We start from the raw sequence: 14254 nt of genomic DNA, 5'->3' as shown, positions 1-14254 counted from the left end.
TCTTCAACCATTAATCCCTTTTTTTTTTTTTTTTCTAGACATCAAGGCATAAGACATTTCCTTCTCTCTTATTCCTTCCCTAAGATTCATACTGGGATGGAAAAAATTATGCATTTTCTCCTGACATATAAGTGTTACAGCTGACTCACAAGTGTTCCTGTGCCTCCAGGACTGTGACTGCTCTATCCCATACAGCATGGTTTAGGAATGACTCTCCCCTATATATTTAAGTAACATAACATGTTAATTTACAAATACCCTCCCTTGTGTCATGTCCCCCCCACATTTATTTAATCTCTTCCTTCTTTCACTCCCACAACTTTTGTATCATGAAAGACTTGCAAAATCCCTCAGGCAACTTTCAAAATATCAGCCTTTATCAAGATGGTTTATTCTGCCGATACAGCTTATTCCCTCATTTTGCTTTTCCTTTTCTATCTTTAGACCAATTCTGTATGAAGAAGGAGGAATGAATTTTCCTTCTGTACTCCTCTTTTAAGACTTTACAGATGGTCCTGGACTCCCTGCACTGTGAAACATCCTTATAGGGGCTCCCTGCATTTCCCTCCTATTGCTTATTCTCCCCTTTCTCTAAGGCCTTCACAGGCCTTCTTTCCATCTCGTTTACAATGTTTTACCTCTGCTCTCTTGCTTAGTCAACATGTCTCTGCTTTGAACCTGTCTCAGACCCCACACAATTCTTCTCTCCCTGCTCTCTCCAGTAGCACTTTTTATCCCCAGCAAGCACTCAGAGCAGTTCTCCTGTTCCAGCATTTTTAAAGCCTTCGGCTGCCCCTGCATTTGTGAATTTACTCAAGGTCTGGGAAGACAGTGACTGTAGTTATGTCCCTGATGAAGGCCCTGCAAAAAGCACCAGTGTCCCAGGTCTGCTCAGTGGGGACCCTGCTGACTTTTGTTTATTGTTGTTGGCCTTCAGCCAGGCCAGCCCTGTCAGTGGGCTCGCTGGCAATGCTTGTTCTGGTTGCTCCGGATGGATGAAGGGTCCCCCTGAGGAAAACCTGGGGACTGGAGCAGCAGTGTGCCTGCACGTCTGTGTGCTCACACGTGTCCGTTGCTACCCAGCAGCCAACCCTGGCTCCTAGTGCAAGCTCCTTTATCACTTTAATTGCTAAATTTCCATTTTCCCGCAACCCTGAAGGGGCCTCTGGCTCCTGCGTATCCGGCCAGAACTTACTGGAGTCTCCTCCGGCATTCCTCCATGTTTCCTCACCAGTTCAGGGGGAAGAATAGCACATACTGAATGGCTTATTCACCCCCTGGTAGACACACAAACCGCACAGAAAACACGGAGGGCTCGTCTGCAGAGCTGGCTCAGGCAGGAGCACCTGAGAGACTGAGCCACTGCTGCTCCCACTCAAGACCCAGACATCGGGCTGTAACGGCAGACTGTGCCCAGGGTGGCCCCGTGCCATGAGGAGGCCATTGTTTGTGGTGCTCACTGCAGACCTGGCAGCAAATTAACAGGCTGCAATGGTCTCCGAATGGAGCCTTGTGCTTCTCCTTCAGCTCCAAGAGAGGAGCTGGATTATTTCCAAAGACAATGTTATGTGTACTCATCTGGAGGCTGTGTAAACAAATCAGTTCAAGGAATTAACTGGGTTCTCCAAGTAGCTGCAGCGCTTCCCGCTGAACCCTGGGCAAGGCAGCAATCAGCTCCCCATCTCCTGACCCAGGTCCAGGCAAAGATCTCTGCTGCCCAGGAAAAACTGCCCGTGGGACCAGTGGTTTCAATCATCATACACATTAACTGGGGAAAGACTGTACATTGTTTCATACCGGATGATTTTGTGCTTGGTTGTATGCAAGGAATTTGCAGCCTTAAAAAGGCTGGGAGTAATTTTCAGCCTCTCTAGACAAAAGTTTATATGATAGGCCTTTAATTGCATTTTCTGCTGGCACTGCTGTTGGTGGCCCTGGTACCTTGGCTCCTACCCTGCTATCCTCCAGAATCAATATTACCTTGTATTTTAAAAGGTGCTTTGGGAAGTCCCCACCATATGAAAGCATCTGAATGTAGCAATGATGCCAGTATTCTGGCCCCAGTATCCCAGGTTGTACAAACAGCTGTCTTGTCTGCTTATTTTGACAACAGAAAATGTTGAGGAAACATAATCCTTAGTCTGTTTGGTTGGTGTGGTGTTCAACTCTGGAGTTCTACACACTATACCTGCACATAACACCCTTTTTCTTAATTTATCTGAGCTTCAAGTTTTGGCAAAAGGCAATAGCATTTTAGACAAAACCCATCACGAGAATGGAAGGAGGAACTTTCCTTTCCAAACCTGACTGGACTTCTGTAAATTTTAGTAAAAATCCCTTATTGCATTTTCATTTATAAAACTGAAACAAGGTTGCTCACTTGCCCACCTGACAAGGGATTAGGAGGTGCTTCAAAGGGATTTTGAGACTGAAATTCTACTCTTCGGTCCTCTTGCCCACTTCTTTATTGCTTGGAGGCTCAGACCATCAGAGATGTTGGGGTGGCTCTTGTTATTAAGAGAGATTAAGCTGGATAGGAGTAACCCAGGGGATCAGGGGGTGCTAAGGTAATAATGTCCCTGAGGTGCTCAGCAGGAACTGTTCATCTTGACTGCAGTGGCTCCCTCTGCGTGCAGTTCAGCAAGGGCATGGGTGCATCCAATACAGAGATTAATAAATAAATACGCAGATTCAGATACACAAATGAAGAGCTATGAAGGTAAAGGGATTTTGGAATGCCCAAGTTATTGCTGCTGCCCTTTCAGAATAAAAAAACAAATTAGTAGCTTTATCTTCCTGTCATTACACAGGTAAGAAACTCATGAAATCAGTGTGACTAATCCTGTGATTAAGGACTGCAGACCGGGTTCGGGACTTAATCTCTTCGAGAAAATCTCAATTTAACAGGAGTAAAATGATCCTAGTATCAGGTTATGAAGGCCCGTGTTTCAAGTGTGTGGAAAAGGAGTTATAATTAATTTTCAGTTTGGAGGGATATTTGTGTTAAGATAATTCTATTATACATGTGAAGCAATTGTGTGTTTGACTCTGCAATTCCAAAATTATAGTTTTCATTAGAAAATTAAGATCATCTGGATGCAAGGCTCTTTCAGAACAGCACAGTCTTTTGAAGTATGAAAGAAAGAACACAGTTTTTTGCAGAAAATGCAATGACAGAGAGGGGATGCAGTGTCCTTTTTCAGGAGTCACATTTAAAGGATAAGATTAGAAGTGCATTATCTTGATGTAGGATTACAGAAAGCCCCCTTGCACAGCTGGTGCAACTGGCACTGAGAGGAAGACAATCTGCCTGCTCTTCAGCTTCTAAGCAGCGATAACATGACAATGTTTTCAACATACTGTAGGATAACACTGGGGAGGGGTCTTACTGAATTTTAAAATAATTCCTCTATATGTATATATATATATATATATATATGTGTCTTTGTGTGTGCTTGTATTTGTGTGTGGCTAAACATTGTCTATTGTAATTTCCAGTTTCTCAAATATCAGAGTTGTTTAATTCAGAGCAACTTTTTTTTAAATTTCCTTTCACTCTTATTTTTGAATGTCCTTCTTTCAGTGTGGTTTCCAGGAAGGGAGTGAAGAGGGAGCAGAATAAACATCCATAGCTAGATTTTGTTTTCAGAGCAATTCAGTACATTTCTGCAGGCTGGGTAGAAGAGGAAGATTGTCTGCTGTGTTTTCTCAAAGTTACTGGCAGTCTGGACATTTCAGAGGTTATTCATTTGGGGCAGGGGGACACATTTTGCATATCCACATATACTGAGTGGACCCAGAAGAGGATGAGGGCTTAGACAGATGCAGCCAGCACATGGTCCAGGTGGGATGGGGGAATCTGTGAACTGAGTCATTAGATAGCACAGTTTGCTCCCACAGTTTATTGAGATCATCATGTGCTACCTACAAGGTCGAGACAGAGAGACCTTTGCAAGTTATTTCTACAGATAGCCTGAAGCTTGTAACCAAGTAGTTTATAGCCTTTGTCTCTACAGTTATTGTGTTTGCAGGTACCTAAACTGCCCAAATAGAAGTTGTGTCTGTGATTAAGCATTTGCAGGCTCAGAGCCTCAAAGGTCGAGAGATAGATGGACTAAATTCTTTCCCTGGTTAGCCCACACCATTCATCCCTAAACACACATGTAGAAAATGTAAACATTCAGAAACTAAGGAACCTGTTTCTGTAGAAATGTCCATGTTATTGAAGCCTCTTTTGAAGGGTAAATGTATAGTATTTGTTGGAGATTTTCTAGTTTGTTTCTGCACCTTTGTAACACTGCAGGTTCCCTGTGATGCTGCGATGTCAGCAGCAAGTCCAAGCTGGCTGCTGAGCCAGAATAACACTTGGCCTGGTGTAGAAGGTAACTAACAAACCAGCATTGGCAAAATAAGAGACGACAAGACAGTTCAGATGGACAGCTGTTCCTCCTTCTGTCATATTAAATGTCTTCCCTTTTGTAGCCCCTTAGGATGTACATTATCTTTATTCCATGAAACCAAACAATAACAACCTGAAAACACCATTTGCAATGAGAGCATGTTAGAGCTGGTAGCCTGTCACTGCTTGACTTCCTTGCTGTTGGCTTGAGTTGCCACTGACAGCCTCCCAGCACACTTATAACCAATAAAACGAGTCTGAAGAGATCAGAAGTTATATTCACAATCACTTATTACTTGGTGCCAGCTAGGACCATAATAAAAGCTGCAAAGGAGGCCACTGATTTCTTACTGCATTCAGTGAGTTACTGAGAAATCAACCCAAAAGCCATACTCCAATAACAGCTAATGTCTCTGCTGAGCTCCAAGCTTATTTCATGCTCACAATTTTGCTGAAACTGACTGGCTGAAATAATTATCTAATGAGTCAGGCCTCCCAGGAACAGCATTTGACATCCTCATGAGGAAAATATAGCTTTAATTGTCAACATTTCATAATCTGAAATTTCAGATGCTAACCGATCATTTTGAAGCTGCTTATCCATCCTGATAAGATACACATTTTCCTTATGAATGGTATTTCTTTTGATCTTTAGGTTTTCCCTGATTCGTCTCTGGTTGCAGTTAACAGGTGTTATCACTCATTTGCTCTATTTTTTTTTTTTTTTCTGGAGTGCTTCTGCTGATTTATCCTTTAGCATCTTCTTTATTCTTGAAAATGCAACCTGTATTTATTTAATTGTTGGCCTACAATAAGCTTCCTCATTATTGATCAATCACTACCATCAAGCAATGCACAAAAAGGAAAAAAAACACACAAAGGGTACATATTTTTAGTGCCATTTGATGTGTCTGAGTCTAATTATAAGTGAAGACACAAGAGGGAAATGTTTTGTGTAAAGAACCTGCAAATTACAGCTTTGCACAGATCCTGTTATATATATCTGGGAGAAATCCCTTCTCTAGCTCCAGGGCTTTGTTATGAAGGAGGAGTAAATTTGCTTTTCTGTATTCTGTCTCTTTTCTTCCCTGAATTGGATACTTTTAGTTGCTTTTTCTTCCCTGAGAAGAAATACCGACTGGCCCAAACCTCCCTGATTTGTTCTGCTTAACTTGACGTACAGAATCATTAGCGTTTCTCCTTTGGCCGTTAAGCAAAATCTATCAATTACTACAAGCAGTCTTCGCTTGTTTGGGCAGAAGAAGTGCCTGAGTCCTTTCTCCTCTGTTTTTGGAGGACTATCAGGAAGAACATAGCTCACTTCAGTGCAAAGTATTACAGATGAAGTTTGAGCTTTTCAGCATGCCCAAGGCAGGATGAGGACCTTGTTGCACTGCCCAGGTCAGGGAACAAAACTCATCTGTGAAATTCAGGGCAGGGTTGAGAGCCAGGCCATGTGCAGCAAAGCCTGCTATCTCACTGTTGCAGCACGCAGTGCAGCAGAAGGCTGGGGTCAAAGCCCCACGTCCATGCTCCAGGAGAGCTGGGTTCAGACTGTCTGGTGGCTGTGCATCTGCTTCCAGTGGCACTGGAGGGACTTGGGTCTGCCCAGCAGTGCCAAGCACTCCTCTGGTCTCCCCATGGACAATGTCCCCAAGCTGCAGCATGTCCTTGAGCGCATTGTTGCACACAAATAATGCGAGTGAGAAGCAGGTCAGGCTTGGCCTCACTTGAGCTGCAGCTGAGGAGGACATGGCCGTGACTCGTCCCTCGGACTTCCCTTGCCATACGGCAACAAGCACTCTGTAGCCAGCCCGTAGCTGGTTCCCCGGGCAAATCTTCAGCCATTTAGGGGCATTATGGACAATGAGAGCTATTTGAAAGCTATCTAATGAAAGCATCCCTAGTCCCAGGGAGAAAACTGGTTGTCACATGGATCACAGTGACAATAAACAGGAGCATGCATGCTCTGCCTCCAAAAGCAGGTGCCTTTGCAGCCTCACCAAGGGGATGATGCTTCCCCTCTGCATGGCACCACTCCGCTCTGACACCCATAAGCAGGTGCCTGTGACAAACTGGCTGCCTAAAATACTCCAGTAATTGATAGGGAGCCACTGAGTGGCTAGAAGAGTCTTATTATTCTAGAAGTAAAGTTAAAGCATCCTTATACCCGAGCAGTAGCTCTAATTTAACATGCCATCAGAATGCAAGGCACCATCCAAAGGGTAACCAAGCACCATTTCGGGTTTTCACAATCAAAGGGAAGAACCTTATTTGTCTGTTTACATAAGCTAATAAGGTGGTGGAGGTATTATTTCAAGATCAATTGCATAGGTATACCAACTCTTCCAGTTTAATCCATCACTCAGGATACAAGAAAGCAAATGGAAGGTGCTAATAAATGATTCCTCTTTCAGTGACAACTGGGTCCTTCTGGTGACAACAGCTGCTTATGTAAAAGGCAAGTTTTGGCCTCCTAGCTCACAACATGGGCTCACCTTGGGCAACCTGAGGAATGGTTAGCCTCTTGTAGGATTTAACTCAAGGCAATTAGCTTTCAAGTGTTGTATCACTCTGCTAATAAAATGTTTGCCAGACCTAACACTCTGGAAACACTTTTTCTTCATAGGTAAATCAGAAACCTGAAGCCGGTGTGACACTTCTGAGCTCTTGCCAAAGGCAGTCCTGTGGAAATGCAGCCATATGATGGTGTTGAAGAAACAGCGTCTATAGCTGAAATCACATTTTGGCAATAATTACTTGAGCAGCTAAAAATTACCTCCCAGTAAGTGTGAATGGTGAGGATGTGGCCCAGAGCATAGCACTGTAAAAGGCATCTAGAAATGCAGCAGGGTACAGTTTAATTCCAAACTGTTCATCACCATCTGTTAAGAGCTACATCTCTGAGAAGAAAAAAGGCACCGTGGTCCAAATCCTTTTTATTTAGAAACACTAAATTTAGGATAGAGAAGAGATTTGTGTTTTTCCCCACAGACTTTTGTGCTTGTTTGTGTCTGGACACGGCAGCTTTACCTCTCTGCCTCCGCAGGTGTTGCTGCGGGAGGTGAGGGCGAGGAGGTCAGCGGTGCCAAGCTGCAGCACCCACGTCGCTCTCACCTGCAGCAGGTGTGCCTGCAGCCAGTGCTGCGCTGCTGTCCACTCCTGGCCACGGCCACTCCAGTGTCCCTGCTGTCACTGTACATGAGGATAGAGAAAGGTGTTCCTGCTTCTGCTTTAACTTCAAGTGGGAAAAAGAGGCACTTAATTCTTGAAGCCTGGGGCATGAGAGTTCAGCTATGGCGTGTTGAGGCAACAGAAATACTGTAGTGAGAATCCTGTTTTCTCATTAATATATGGAAGAAACCTCTTCCCCTGTGTAAGAAAATATCTCCAGCTGCTTTCTTGTACTTGGTGAAACTGTTGAGAACATTAAATGCCAAACTTTAGCCCAGTAGAAATTTGCTAGTCACTGCATTAAATGATCCAGCATTTCTGAATGTTGTATGCTAATAGTCTTTTGAAACAAGAATACAAATCTGAGTTGGTTTTATTTCCCAGTGCTGTTGAGCTGTTCAGAGGTTCAAGCTCAGTTTGAGAGGTGGTAACTGTTCTGACTTCCAGAATTTTGCCTCTGTATCTTTGCAAAATAAAAGACAGTACAGTTCCCTCCTCCATATATGTATTTGGCAATCTTAACATCAGTTTGTGGTACCCATGCTGATCCCAGCTGCTTAGCAAGGACACAAGTGGGTGTCAGCTCAGTGCCTTAAACAGGCCTGCAATCTGCCTTGGCTATATAGAAAATTTTTAAAAAGCATGGTGGATGACAAAGAGGTGGACAAAGCCCAGTTTTTGGTCAACATCCTGAGTTGTTGGGGCCTGGCCTTTGCACACAGTTCACTTTGGCTGAAACAAGAATCACCCAGGAGCAAGAGACAGTTCTGTAACCTGCTGCTCAACTGCATGGTGGTGGTGAGATTTGGCTGCTGCCAGGGCAGATGCTGTAGCGAAACCTGGATATTTGTGTTGAAAGCTGTAAGAAACAACTGGGGACAGACTAACATAAAACCAGTGAAAAGGTAAGAATTAGAACCCTTTGCTCATGTGAGGAATCCCAGGCTGCGAGAAGTCTGGGTTATTACTCTAAATCTAATTTTTACAATACAGGTCAGTTGTCCTTGGGAGAGCTGGTTATCATACCGAGGTGCTGCTTCTCCCTCTGTTGAGCTGCTAAGTCACAGTAAAAGCTACAACTTTATTGCGAATATTTTAAAAATATTATTATCCTGTGTAAACAGATTCTGCAGCTGTCACAGAGATTTTTATGATTTTGTGTGATACCTGTGCCCAGCTCTGAGCTGTGCTTCCACGTGCTGGGGCACCTGGGGACCCATCAGCTTCATCCAACTGGAAAAAGCCATTTCTCCCAGGGTTGCTCTTTGTGGTCTGCTCTGCTCTGTTCATTAGGAGGGACTGGGCTGCTCCCCATCTTACATGGCCTTCCTCTTCCAGACAAGCAGGGTGGAGATGGAAAAGACTGGGCAGTTCCTCTTTCTTTGTTGTGAATTTTTCCACTGGGAACAAGAGGCAATCCATTAAAAACCTGAACAAGCAGAGTCTTCCTCTCCATCCACAGTCCTCTCCCACAATTCATAGGTGGTGGTTGTGTTTATCTTGCTGGCGTCCAGGCCTTAGAGCTCCATATCGAGTTCACAGTTTCCTGTTTGCTTGTGAGGTTCATGTCTGTTATCACTGAAACAAAAAGGAAGCCCCCCTGCCTATTAACTGGTTCCTCTTCTCTCCTCAGAAAATGAAACCTAATTTAAAGTACTGTTGCATGAAAAGCTTTCTTCATGCAGAGGGAAAAGCAAATTAATGTCTCCATTAGTTATTTTATTATAGTGAAGCAAAGAACAAAATAAAAAATAATTAAATTTCATTTTTAAATTGTCATTAAATCATCCTCATTATGAAATACTGAAGTAATATTTTGGTATAACAGCTCTTACCTTTGGAAATTTCTAGGACTTGGGAAAATTTAGGAACATAGCAGGGTCATTTTCTGTCATGTCAATATAGTGGATTTCCCCTGAGCATGGTCTTTGGTTTGATTAAGGTATGAGAAGACTGCTACTTGCTGATAAAATACGAGTGGCCAAGGCAGCCTCTTTTTTATTTGGCTAACAATCTAAATAACTTCATACAGTAATCTAATACTTTCCAAGTGAGAATGCGGATGGTGATGGATAATGATGAGAAACCTTTTTCTGCAGCGTATACAGTTTAATGATGGCCCCAATTCAGCACCATGACTAATCTGAATTACTTCTGCTCATAACATTACATTAAAACCCTGCTGAGGGATCCTGCTTTCACAGCCAGCTGTTCAGTAAGTGGCCACCAAGATGAATTTGGCTTCACAGTGCTGGCTTTTGGCTAGGTTATTCATTGCTCTTATTTTATTTATCTGTTTATCACAACCAGGCAGGTAAGAAAATATGAATGAAATGACCACTTCAGCTAATGGTCTCAGTACTGCAAACATTTGTCACATGCCCTTGACACTGTGGGAAGTCCAAACAGCTTAAAATCATTAGTCACAGAATTCACTTTCAAATTACAGGGTTAAAAAAAAAAAAAAAGACGCTAAATCGTACGTCTTTTTATTTTGCTGGTTTGTTGGTGAAATATAAGGGCGCATTTTTCCAAGTTTTCTCTGCATTCATAAGGAATTGCTCATCTTTTCATAAAATTTTGGATTTTCAGAAACAGGTCCAAACATAAAACTGTTCAATGCTTTGCAAGCTGGAATTAAATTCAGCCTTGGTAATAAGAATAGTTTTGTTTTCACAGATGACTTTCAGAGTATTTGGTAGCACAGATTATTTTTTTATAGAAGTAATTCTACACATTGCCATTTGTCTATACTCAGATGAGCAGCAGGGATCCATTCATCATTTAGATATTCATTTCTGGCTTTTGTAGCTCATTTGGGATGATTTGTGTTTAGAGTTAGGCATCCTGCTGAATCAGGAACATAGGTGTGTCCCTTGTTATAAAAATACTAAAGTGATGTGACCTTTGGCAAGAAACCACTCACGTTGATGTAAGCTGTGAGGGTATGGTGTGGTTACGGTTTTATCATGTTGTTGTATTTTAATGAGACTGTTCTGCACAATGTACATAGTTATCCAGGCTCTGCCTTGGTACCAAGTGAGGAATCATCACAAGCAAGGTTTGAGGACAGTCACGCTCTGCTAGTTTAAGATGTACAAAACTGGCGGTCTGCCGAGGAAAGAGGCTGATGGTGACAGAGACATCTGTTTGCAGATGTAACCCAACATCCCAGAAGGAGCAGAGCCATTGAGAGTCTGTATGGGAGCTACTAGAAAACCTCCTCCATTAAAAAAGCCCCTGGGAAAGGTGAGAGTGAGCTCTTGGCTGGGAACCTGGGAAGGAGGCGTGAGGATGAGTCTCCCCATCCCCTCCAGCTGTGGGCAAAGGCTGGGGCAGGAACCAGCACCTGGAGAGGATGGGGTGGGCAGGAGACAGGACTTGGTGACAACTGCCTTTTCCCAGTGAGGACGTAAAAATACCTGAAGAAAGAGAGAGTCTGTCTCACACAGAGAAGTGAGAAAGTTGTTGGGCACAGACTGAGCAAACTAGTAAAGAGGTGATAATGCACGTCCTGAAAACAGGGCACTAAAGTTTTCACAAGAATGAAAAGGGACAAGAAAAAAAATAGAGGCATGATTATCTTGGAAGGTTATATGCTAATATAAGAAACATGGAAAATAAATTGGAATAATTTAATACACAATCAGAATTATTACTTAACTGATTTTATAGCTTAATGGACGTGATACCTTTATGGTTTTTGTTCAGGCAGGGGGAGAGAGAGAGGCATTTTTTGCAAGGTGTGCATGGTGGCTGTGTATGCCTGCTGTGAACCCAGCAGCTGGAGGCAAGAGATCTACTGAAAGTCTCTGAGCGTAAAAGAGGAGGGGACGCAGCCCTACGACAGTGGAGGTTATTATCTGATTCTTAGAGAAGGAAAGGTTCCTTTGGATCTTGTTTCTGCTGAGCAAAGGAGTTGGTTCAGAGGGTGGAGGGAGAACGTGAATCCTGTGATACAGGTTACATCATAAAGAATAGTATTCCTGACATCTAGCAAGGAAAGAAAGGGAAGCAGTAAAATAAAAATAAAGGCTTTGAAGAAAAGAAGCATCACTCAACTTAGAGAATTGAGAGAGGAGCAAGGCAGGAGGAAAAATGTAGTTTAAAAGAAGTTCTTAAAGTCAGCCTCAAAAAGACAAGCACAAATTATTTCATACGAAGGAGATACAGAAAGTGTAGTAAGAAACCACTTTTGCTAACTCAGGAGTTTTTCAGTGACCTGAAAATTATTCAGCATGGAAAGTAGGTCAGGTTACTAAGAAGATATATGTAAGACTAGCACAAATCTACAAGGACAAAATCAGAAAGGCAGAGGCATAGAATAAAATAGAATTAACACAGGAGGTAACAAGAAAAAAGAACAGAAATGATATCTTGAAAGAACATTTCCTGGAACATGAAGACATTAAAAAAGTGGAAAAATGTGATTCACTCCTAAGGGCAAAAAAGGTTAATATAATATATAGATAGGAAATGAGTGAAGAGGCAGTAGATGTCTTTATATTGGCTGTAGCGCTACTTTTAACTTTGCTTCCCAGGGGAGTCTCATGAGCAAGTTAAGGAAACAGTTTTATTGAAACCACAGTGAAATTGCTGTACAACTGTCTGGAAAACTGTACTTCTAAAGAAAAAGACAAACTAGGATTTCTCCTGGGTCTGGTATTATTAAATATTTAATGGTATGGACACAACAACATAGCCTTCCTGTACAGGGTACGAGCTGGAGAACATAACTGGATTTCAAAATCATTTTGAAAAATTGAAGTGGCCTGAAATCAATAGTTTAGGTAGTAAAATTCACAATATGAATACAAGAAGGGAAAATGTGGACTAAACAACTGCTTTTTAGTAAAGTCTCTGGGGTGCACAAGAGCACATGGGTGAGCATGACCTGAGTCAGGGATGTTGTGCTGAAAATGCAGCTTCACAGCAGGATGCACAAAGGAGCTGCATGGGAGATATGTTCTGCCTTGCTTGTTGCTGGTAACAGCTCTACTTTAAGAAAGATGAGGTCAGCTTGATTGAAACCAGGGATCTCAGTTTAGATCAACCTCTGACAGGGATGACCTAGCAGAGCTGAGCCTGCCTCGAGGCAGGGGATGGACTACACGACCTCTCAAGTACCCTGCCAGGCCTGTTTTCTGTATTTCTGCAATCGCTTAAACGTTCCCTGTAATGAGAATGGTTGTCACAGAGAGATTTCACAGAATTGACATTTTCCATATTAGAATCATAACTGCATCTGCAAGAGAAGTGACCAGAATACCTAATGACTTATCCAGTTAAAAATATCTTAAGGAGCAGAAAAATGAGAGCACTTAGCATCACCTAATGCAGCCTTGAGGGGGCATAGGAGCAGATTTATTTTCCAAATGTGATGCCTGTAAAATGGCCTGTTTCAGACACAAACAACACATCTGTTACACTGACATTTCAAAGATGAGAAGACATTTATCAGAACATCATTTTCAAATAGAAGTATTGACTCATCAGGGTTCATTCCAATTAAATACAGGGAATAATTAGAAAAGACAATAATCAAAGTGTCTGTTCAACAAGGCTTTTAATTCCATGGGGATCTAAAACTGAGGAACTTCATTCTGCTGCATCAAACCCGCATCAAACCCACATCAAACCAGTGCTGCCCCCGAGCATTAAGCCAGGCCTGACTCCTGCCTAGGACCAGACCGGGGGGTGGTGGGCACTTACTAGAAATGAGCTAGTTGGCTTTGTGCTTTGGTTTGGACTGAAATGATATTTGACTCTCACCATGAAAACTGACTGGAGCAAGAAATTTGTTCTGATGTCCTGTTTACTGCCTATGTGAAAAACAAACAAACAAAACAAAACAAAAATAAACAACCACAAAAACCAACCCTCTGCTGCTTTCCAGTTATGTAGTACATATGCACATATTGTCACTTAAATGCTTGCACAAAATATTTTGATAACTCTCTGCAATAAAGACACATCTGAGTTGAGGGAAGGCAAGTGATTGAATGCTCGAAATCAGTAGACTAAAGCTGAAAATGTGTATTGGACTTCAATCATGTTTGTGGCTCCTATCTGAAAGAAAGGATTTTTCTTTTTGTAAAACAAGCTGAGAAAGACAGATGGAAATCATGTCCCTGCCTTCTTCCAGTATTTTGCTACAGGCAAATGTTATTATCATTATTATCTATACCAAAGCAAAATGCAATAGCTTATGTAGTTGGAAGTACTCAAACAGAATTCTTCATTAAGAAATTATCTTGAGAGTTGCTTTAGGAGATGAAAGCCATCATCTTCACCATTTATTCTCATTCTCTTTTCCCCTTGTCAGCTGTGTAGACGGATAACTTCAAAGATAATCTCTTGAACTATACTTGCTACAAGTGCAGATCTGACAAAAGCACGGTGTGTTGGTAGGTTTAGACATAGCAAGTATTCCCATTGATTTCAGTAGACTGTCTGGTACATAAGGATAAGTGTAACACAACTCCTGGTATGAGTAAAGCATTAAAATGATCCTCATCCTTACTGGAAAGGAGAAGAAGGCCTGTTCTTCCCAAAAGGTTTATCACTGGTTGTAAACAACAAGTTAGCCTTTTATTGCATTGTATAGTCCCTGGCAGAAGAGATGATCAAAGACCAGCAAAGGGCCAGGAAGCACTAGCTATAGCCACACACATTATTTAT

This window comes from Streptopelia decaocto (genome assembly GCF_964273445.1).
Source record: "Streptopelia decaocto genome assembly, chromosome: 1".
Lineage (NCBI taxonomy): Eukaryota > Metazoa > Chordata > Aves > Columbiformes > Columbidae > Streptopelia > Streptopelia decaocto.
Note: the sequence above shows the minus strand (reverse complement) of the source record.